We start from the raw sequence: 8,870 nt of genomic DNA, 5'->3' as shown, positions 1-8,870 counted from the left end.
TCTTGACAAGCTCAGGGGCACCTGCAGCTGTGGGGAGGCCTCATTCTCCTGCTCCACAATAGACAGCCTTCTATTCTCCTTGTGTGCAATGAGCAGGGTCCACATTAATAGGGGCATCTTGTGCACAGCAACTGAATTCCAGAAGCCAAGCATTCCAAATGTCTCCATCAGGCCACTCTGCTGAAATAGTGTAGAATGAGTTGTTGAAATAGCATGTTTCTATTACTTCTAGAAGCTGAAGAGACAGAGATCAAGGTGCCAGTGGATTGTGTTTTAAAAGTCTTCTTCCAGCTTGCAGATCACTTCTTGTCGTGTCCTGGGTTGTCAGAAAGTGTAAGGAAGCCCCCAGAACCCTTTCTAAGGACACTGATAGTTAATCTTGATGGTTAGATTAACTGGATTGAGAACAGCATACAAAAGTAATAAAGCCCGTGTTGGAGTCTGTGAGAGAATTTACAGAGAGGATCTGGTCACCAGGGCTTCATCATAATAAATGGTTTGCTCTGCCAATGGTTTCAACCTTTCAACACACTATTGGGAAGTGGTAAGACTGTGGAATGAGGACCTTGTTTGGAGGAAGTGGGCTACTGTGGGTATACCTCCAGGAGCTGTATCTCATCCTGTCCTCTTCCTGTCTGTTCCTCCAGGCCCTCCTGCCACAATGGACTGAGCCCTCCAAAACTAAGTAAAACAGCCTTTGCTCCTGCCAGTTGTTGCTGTCAAGTCTTTGGTTGTTGTGAAAGAAGAGAAACCAATACAGACAACGATTCCATCCATGACTTCTCCCAGGCATCATAGACTCCACTGGGTACCATGGAAGACCTGGTTCTGGGGTCTCTGGGCTGCACTGAGGCCAGGGACGTCAGGTTCTCCTCTCGGACATCCCAGATGCTGCTGTGGGTGGGGACCCATGGGCAGAGGGTAGGAGAAGAGAGCTCTGGTGGGTTACCACCTGGACGAGAGTCTTTGGCTTGCTCAGGCAGGTGGCTTAGGTTGGTGGTGGCAGTGGCTGGAGTGCAGGGAGGCCTCCTGGCGGGAGGTTTGACACACAGCTCTTCGGAGGGAAACCTGCTCCATCGCTCCAGCACAGCGGGTCCTGATGAGAAGAGGCAGTCCATGGTTTTAAGGCATTTATTGTAGAAAGGCAGAGAGAGAAAGAGAAGAGGGAGGTAGAAGCCGGTCATGGCCATGTGGAGGGAGGAGGGGAGAGGCGGGAAGGGAAGGCGGAGAGAGGGGGAGGAAGGGAGGAAGTGTAAGAACACAATAAGAGGTAAGAGAGTGAGGAGGGGCAAGCAGCTCCTTTTATAGTGGGCTGTGCCATGCTGGCTGTTGGCAGGTAATGGTGGAGTCCAGACAAAATACCAGGAGCTTGGGCATTGGGATGTAGGAGGCTGTAGCTGTGGCAGGAGCCAGTGTCCCAGGAGGTGTGGCCAAACACCTACCGTCCCTTAAGAGGTTCTAGGCCTGTGCTCAACTGGGAACCAGGCTGTCTGTGCACAGCTCACTGCCCCACACAAGAGGGCATGTTTAGCTAATCCCAGTAGGAGTAATCTCTGACCCATAAGCATCCAAGAGGAGAAAGCTATGATAGACGTTTTCTGAAAACACTACCAACATCTGCACATGGACCAGAAGGCTTTGCCATTTTCTTGTGTTTCTGAGGTGACACTCCTTGGCATGACCAACTCACATCAATAACACACCTCCTCTCAGGCCTTCACGCACTCGGGGCTTCCTCTACCCTCTGACCCTATTGCTTGGGAAAAGGCCTTACCTCTCAGTACAGTCAGATTAGAGGCTGGGATTTCAGCATAGGGACTGGAATGGAGCGCATGCATTCAGAACTCAGTAATCTTCTGGGTCTCTGAATCCAATCTAATCTGCAATGGCCTTGCTTCCAAATGAGGTCACATTCCTAAGTACTGAGACTTGGGATGTCAACATACAATTATCTGGGCACAGAAGTCAGCTCCTGACAGGTAACCTAGCAACAGCTCACAGCATCAGTAGCAGGGACAGGAGAAAAGACCAAGGGAGGAAACTCAGCCATGATGGTGTCTGGGACACTGCCAACCTCACCCTTCCAGAGGTCATCAACAGAGAAAGAACATGCCCCACACCCACAATGAGCCCCCGGTGGTTGGTTGGTACACCTGTCTACTCTGCGGTACACCCCAAGACCCCTTTAGGTCTGAACACCTATACAGTCATCCACAGTGAAAATAGAAACAGAGGTATCTGTCCAACCTTGAGTCCCAGACCCCCAGTGAATTGCCAGCAAACAGGAAATAGCAGAACTATAGCCTTGAGTGGGAGGTGGACACCCGCTGTACAGTATGTGAGTCCATCATGGGAAGGCAGGTTTTGGGGTGCCACATAGACAGAAGAAACTCATGACAGAGCTGTTTGTCACATCCTGTGCACCAATGGTCTTCAGTGTGTGGGACACACTGTCCATATCATCTAGAGATCTTAGCAGTGTAAATTATTGACCCTACTCAGACCTACCAAAAAACCACGGTTGCTGACCCAGTGGACTTTGCAACAAGCTGGGTGATGGGGGCGAAGGGGTTCTTAATCATTGTATTTTTCTTTTGTGCAGCTCAAAACAACGCTACAATATTTAAAGTATACAATTTGGTTACCTTTACTATGTGTATAATATACCCCTGTGAAATCACCGCCATAGTCAAGATGATGCATATATGTTCATCATTCCTTGGGTTTCCCCTGTCCCCTCCCTCCTTCATCATCTGTCTCTCCTTCTCTCCCACACTCCAAGGGAACACTGGGAACATTGATTGAACACTATAGTGCAGTTTACAATTTTTATACTTTACAGTCTTCTACACGTGAGAATAATAAATCTCATGTTAGTGATATTTTTATAGCCAGTGTTCCATGATATAGACATAAATATTTGTTTTTAACCATTCCCATACCCTCGGATTATTTCCCACTAGAGGATATTAGAAATAAAGAGGCAGCAGGCAATTGTGCACAAGTCTTTGTTCATATGTTTCCACTTCTGTTTGCTAAACAGAAGCAGAGCCAGTGGTGAGTACAAGTTTATCTTTGAAAGAAACTGAAAACTCTGTTTCCTTTTTGGCTTTTTAAAAAATATTTCCTTTCTATTTCTATTTTAGGATCTGGAAAGATGACTCAGTAGTCAAAAGCCCTTGCTGCTCTTGCAGAAGACCCAGATTCAGTTCTCACAACTGCCTGTAAGTCCCGTTCCACGGGATTCAATGTCTCATCTGACCTTAGTGGGCTCCTGCATGAGACACATGATGCAAAAACATACTCTCGGGTATGTAGGGGAGATGTTCTGATGTTTTGACTTAATTGGGAATCTGTGCGTACTAACACTGAAGTTCATTGTCCCCAGTTGGTTTGGTCTATCAATAAAGATGCCAGCAGCCAATGGCTGGGCACTGGGTGGGACACTTAGAGTTGTGAGGGAATCGCCACACAGAGAGAATCGCCAGGACTCTAGGAGAAGAAGAGAATGAAGTCGATAAAGCCAGCCAGCCATGTGAGTTTTCAGGTAAGTGGCTACTGGCCACTTCCCCAATTGGGCCTGGAGTAGCAGGGGAAGGTTTAGGAGTACCCAGTCATTGAGTTAGCCAAGGCATTTTAAGATTAATTGGCATGTGTGTATGGTTTCCATTCGTGGATCTAAGATAGCTCCTAGGCAAGTGCATGCTTTTAATTCCCCAGGAGCTCAAAGCAGAGCAGCCAGAAAAATCAACACAACACAGGCATACACATATATACATACAATAAAGTTAATATCTTTTAAAAGCATTTGCTTGTTTCTATTTTATGTGTATGAGTGTTTTGCCTGCAAGTATGTATGTACATCATGTGTATGCAGTGCCCAAAGAGGTCACTGGATTCCCTAGAGCCCTGAGACAGTTGCGACCCACCATGTGGGTGCTGAGAACTGAACCTGGGTCTTCTGCAAGAGCGGCAAGTGCTTTTAACTCCTGAGACAACTCTTCAGTCTTGAGCCAAAGGCTTGGTTTTCCAAAGCCACTGTTCTGTGTTGCAGCCCTCCAATTCCTGTTCATGTCTTTGTCAGCGTCGGGATCATAGCCATTCTGATGGATATGCTGTGGAAAGTGTAGGCTTTATTTGTATATCCCTAATGCCTAAAACCCTAGTATCTTCTGTGCTCATTTGCCATCTGCACACCTTTTCTGGTAAGTTATCTGTTTGGACACGGGACCCCCTTTTGTTAAGCTACTTGTCTGATTGAGTTGTGAGCTGGCCGTGTATTCTAGATACAAGTCTTTCATCAGATATATGTTCTGCAAATACTTTCTCACAATGTTTGGCTTATCTTTTAATTTTTGCAGCAGTACTTGATGAAGTCCTGTTTACTGATGCTTTTTTTAAAGCTTATGATTATTGATCATACTTTAGAAACCTGTCAAGCCTAAGACTACTGAGATTTTTCCATTACCGTTTCTTCTAAAATATCATCCAGTTTAAATTATTATTATTATTATTAGTAGTAGTAGTAGTAGTAGTAGTATAATCCAGTAAGTTTGGTGGACCATGCCTGTAACTTCAGAGAGAGAAGTATCATGAGTTCAAGGCTAATCTGGTTAACATACACAACTAGAAAATTTACGAAGTTATAGACCTTATTTAAGTCTACCAGTTTGGGGAACAGGTATATAGTTCAACAGGTAAGGCACTTGCCAATAAGCATGACTACTTAAGTTCACACATATAATAAATAAATAAAATTTACCATGTTTCTTCTTAATGTACTTCTGCTCTGGAACCATTTGCCTCCAACTGTTGGGTCTCCTCCGTCTCCTATAGTCTATGGCAGTCCTGACACCTTCATTTTATATACACTGTGAGGTAAACAGCAAGATCTTTTTCAGTTTTGTTCTCTCATATGAATTGCCAGTTGTTCCAGCGCCCTTTGCTGAAAGAGTATCCTTTCTCTAGCAGAATGGCCTTGAATGTTCCACCAAATATCAGAGAGAGATATCCATCTCTCTTTACATCAGGGCAATAGTATCTTGATTTGTGTCATTGTATGGAAGTATGAAGTCAGGTCTGTTAGCCTCCAGCTTTGTTCCATATGTATATGTATATATGCTTTATTTGCATATCCCATATATATGTATATGTTTTATATATACAGTTGTATGTATATATATTATATGTGTTATATGTACCCTATACATTATAAATATTATACACACACACATATGCGTGCGTGCGTGTGTGTGTGTGTGTGTGTGTGTGTATAAAACCTTTTTTTTTTAGATGTAGCCACAGCAAATGCTGTAGGAGTTGGAAAGTTAAGAACTCTTTCTCTACATTGCCTCCCTTGCTTAAAATGGGACTGGAGAGCTGTTACTCTAAGTACACAAATATACACTACAAACATAATTGAGAACTTAGAAAAACCAAAAGCAAGTCAGTATGGTAACACATGCCTATAATCCCAGCATTTGAAAGGTGAAGACAGGCAGATCAAGAGTTCAAGGTCATTCTTGGCTACATAGCGAGTTTGAAGTCCTAAGTTACATGAAATGTCTAATCACAACACACAGGAGGTGAGACAAGTGGATTTCTGTGAGTTCAAGTCTAGCCTGGTCTGTACACTGAGTTCTGGAACATCCAGGACTATACTGTTAGACCCTGTCTCAAAATAAATAAATTAAAATAAAACAAAAACAAGCAACAATGCCTGAAAAAGTTGGGCACAGTGTTGTGCCACGCACTCTGGTCGAGTCAGCTTGACAGACGGAGAGTCAGAGAGTCAGAGAGTTTCATGGAAACTCACCTCCTGGAGTCTGGCATTCTCTTTAACCCATACATTAATATTCCTTTCCCGAGTTAGTCTGGTGTATGGATCCACGTGCTCTCTTTTAGTATTATCTTATTATAAGTGCCTTTTAAGATTGAATTCTGACATAGCTAAGTCTTCACCAGCGTTTCAAACGTCCTAGAAAGTCCTTGAGCAGACCATGGGCTTGGAATTCAGTAAGAATGTTGCCTATTCAGTGACATTCAGAATTGCCTCTGGTATTACACTATCACTTTGAATAAAAGCTAAGTCACTGCCCTACACAGGAATTTACCATCATCTAGGAATAAGGAAGTTTGAGACCTAAGGAGGAACCAGGATAGATACTTAGAACTATAGGTAGCTGAGTTACACCCATACACAAGTATTTACAATGGCCTAGGGGGAAGGTGGACTATACAATACTAGAGTAGGAACTATGGCAAGGGCACAAAGCCCTTGACCCTGGCTTCTAAGATTAAGTGAATCTTAGGTGGAGCTCCTTTTGATCCCAGTTGTTAACAATGAATTCTATCCCAGGTGGTTTCTGTTAGACCTTCTGTGTTTGTATTCCTCTATTTTGTGTAAGAATCCAGTAACGTCTTTGTACCTTGCTGGTGTGTCACCCAACTTCCCTATTTTCTTCTGTATAAAAAGTTTGATGCTCAATTTGACAAATTACATTCAGATTCTACACAACCTCTCCTGTGTGCATCTGTCTGTCATTCCATCCAACGCTTTGCCCACCTGCCCCAGAGACCCATTCCATGCAGACAAAGGGATCCAGAGGGTCTGTGGCAGTGTTGTATTGCCAGGATTTGGGAGACAGAGGCAGGAAGATCATCACAAGTTCAAGGCCAATATGTTTTACTCAGTGAGTCGTTACAAGGCAGCCAGAGCAACAGGTGAGACCCTGTCTCAAATAACTAAATAAGCAAAGAAATCCATAAGCATGAACCAAAATTTACAAAAGCTGATAAAACATAAAACAGTTGGGTAAAATAAGTGGATATATGATTCAATGTGCATTCAAAATGCAACATGATTCCTTTAAACTGATAAAAACTTTTAAATAAAAATAAGTTTCCTTTCATACTAGCAACTAGAAAAAAACATGGAATGAATGAACATTTTGGTCATATTCATTGTTAATTAGTGTCTTTAAAAGCCTATGCATGTAATCATAGAAAATGATTACATTGATTACTCATGTAAATATGAGCTTTTGTGCTTTCCTAGAAGAGCAGGGGGAGGTGAGAGAGGGAGGTGGAAATCTCTGTTTGGGCACTGCATGAAGTATGTAAGAAAACTTTACAACCCTGCATGTGCACTCCCATTGAGCTTAGTTACAGATATATTTGTTTATGTGTAGAAAATAACTCACAAGGTAATTGCATAAGCCTCATAGCAGATTTATAAAGATGACAGGATTTCAGGTGATTTTCTTTTTTTTAGCATTGTTTAATGTTTTATAATAAGCACTATTTTCTAACTAAAAGATAATAAAGATATCTTTAGTTTGAAAAGAAATGGAATCTAAGGAATGTTGCCATGATGATAAGGACACTTTTAAATCTAAGTTAGGAGCTGAGGATATTTTAAAACCAGGCTTAGTGGCAGAATCAGTGCCCATAAGGCCCAGGCTCAATTTCCAGCTCCAGACCTCCAAGCCATTGCTAAGTTATAAGAAATAGAAAATAAACACATGGAAAATAGACCATGTTCCTATTTATAATTTATAGTACATTTGCATATAAATATAATAAAAGACAAATTCCCCAAGCTATAAATAGCTTATTATATAACACTAGAGGACTTTTTGAAAACAAAATACTTCCTGTTAACATACTTACTTCCTTTTCCTGTTATGAAAATTACAGATTATAGTAGCTCAAATGAAAAATATGATGGCTTTATTTTCAATGAGGTGAAGAAGCTGCTAGAGTCCCCACCAGCACCCCAGAAACAAACCTGCTGGGTACCACAAGGTGGGAACTAGAAGCATCCAGAGTTACTAGCTGCTATCCTGGACCTAGGATAAGATCAGCCCAATACAGTCTGAAATTTAGATAATGGTGCTTCATCTTCATCTTCATCTAGATATTGTGGTGGCACAGGCTCACCCCCCCCCCCCCAGAGACTGAGAATCCTTTAGAGATCATCAGGCAATACAGGGTATCAGGGAAAGAGGGGCTTTCAAAATCAATTGCTTATCCCCCTCCCCAAAAGGGGGATGTAAGAAGGGGCTTCCAGAAGGGAGTATGAATCTAGGTCACGTTGGCTTTCTAGACACTGAAGAGTGTAGGGGGGTGATCCCCAAAGCAAAGGAAACAGCAGCAAGGATGTTTGGGACAATGGAGCTCATGAAAACTGAAGGAGATCACAGATTCTCTCCCATCTCACCTCCTTCTCCACACTGCACCTGTCAGGAGAGCCCATCGAAGGTAAGTAATAAGTCAAAAGATTCAGCTGGGATTGAAGCTTAGAAATGAAGACACACACACACACACACACACACACACCGATTAAAAATAATCAACCACAAAGAAGGAATTACCTACAGAAGAGATGTTCAAGATACTTACTGTGTTAATTTTCATACAACACTCTTGCTAGAAAATAATCCCAAAGACAAAAAATAAGAAATTATAGGTAAGTTCTCAGAGGGCAGAAAAAGGTGGAAAGAAAGCTAGGATAAAAACAGAAAAAACATCCATGTATGACTGGAGTCTACTGATTCTAGCTGAACACAGGATATAAATAACACTAACTCAGGACATGACCAGCAGACCAGGAAATCACACAGCAGGAAACAAACAACAGTCCCAGGACTCACTGAAGAATAGCCATGTGGGAGGGGAACTAAGGAATACTGTATGAGCATAGGAAGAAATGCCTTTCAGACCTGGAGAAACAGCTTAGTCAGGAACCCCACTACAGACAAGGCTGTACCAGAACCCAGAGACATCCCTCACTCAGGAGAACCAGACATAGTCACCCACTGGACAGTGCATAAGCAGAAACTAAAAACAATGCTGCTCTGCACATCTGG

General features: G+C 42.6%; 1 long non-coding RNA gene across 1 annotated transcript; it reads right to left on the bottom strand.

The window, feature by feature from the left end:
- Positions 1 to 849: 849 nt before the first annotated feature.
- Positions 850 to 8,513, bottom strand: LOC115032567 (uncharacterized). Its single transcript, XR_003838212.1, has 3 exons — positions 8,404 to 8,513; positions 4,763 to 4,871; positions 850 to 1,096 (listed from the first exon to the last, which is right to left on the bottom strand). It is a non-coding gene; the product is annotated as an uncharacterized LOC115032567 (long non-coding RNA).
- Positions 8,514 to 8,870: the final 357 nt, after the last annotated feature.

This window comes from Mus caroli, unplaced genomic scaffold (assembly GCF_978045245.1).
Source record: "Mus caroli unplaced genomic scaffold, Mus_caroli_1 scaffold_13, whole genome shotgun sequence".
NCBI classification, from domain to species: Eukaryota; Metazoa; Chordata; class Mammalia; order Rodentia; family Muridae; genus Mus; species Mus caroli.
Note: the sequence above shows the minus strand (reverse complement) of the source record. Positions and strands in the feature narration are given on the sequence as shown.